The sequence below is a fragment of the Cariama cristata genome, unplaced genomic scaffold, assembly GCF_000690535.1.
Source record: "Cariama cristata isolate BGI_N322 unplaced genomic scaffold, ASM69053v1 scaffold27231, whole genome shotgun sequence".
NCBI classification, from domain to species: domain Eukaryota; kingdom Metazoa; phylum Chordata; class Aves; order Cariamiformes; family Cariamidae; genus Cariama; species Cariama cristata.
In genome coordinates, this window is record NW_009599077.1 from 641 (window position 1) to 1365 (window position 725).

Below are 725 nucleotides of genomic sequence, written 5' to 3' on the forward strand. Positions count from 1 at the left end.
GAGGGCAGCCCTCGGTCCCTGCCCTCCAGCCGGGTCCTGAGCTCAGGAGCCCACCGCAGGGTTCAGGTCCCCTTTCCACCACGGAGAAGTGCGGGAACACCGAGGGGATCACGGGGGGCTGCAGGCTCCGCGTAGCTTTGAGGCAGCACGCTCGTAGTTCAACAGCCGAGAAAGTGCTCCTGATTTCAGTCTAATCTTTAACTAAAGGCATTTTTGATTTTATTTTATGTCGGGTTTATTGCTCGCTTGCCTCGTTAATTTTTTCCCTTCTGTTAATCGCCTCCCAGCCACCTCCCTCTCTCCGGGCACTCCCAGTGCCCACGGTGCTCTGCCCGCGTTGGTTTGCACTGGAGCTGCTTGGCTGTGCCGGGAGGTAGAGTATGGGTGGGTGGGGAGGAAGAGCAGGGGAAGACGAAGGGTAATGCCAGGGGCTGGGAAAGGGCAGCAAAGGGGTTTATTTGGGACCGGCAAGTCTCTGTGCAGCACCAGCAACGCCTGCCGAAGGCTGAGTGTCGGTGTGTGCCGGTGTGAGGGCAGGGGACGGCAGGAGCAGCTCTCGGGAGGCTGCGGCGGCTCTTTCTCGTGGCTCGGTGGGCTGGAGGGTTGCAGACTTCTCACCAAAACCTGGGGGGACCAGCGCCCTGGTTTACAGCCGATATGTCTGTGGGACCAAGCTGACCTGGCACACCGAGCCTCGGGCTCCCTTCTTGCCCGGCTTCCCCCGG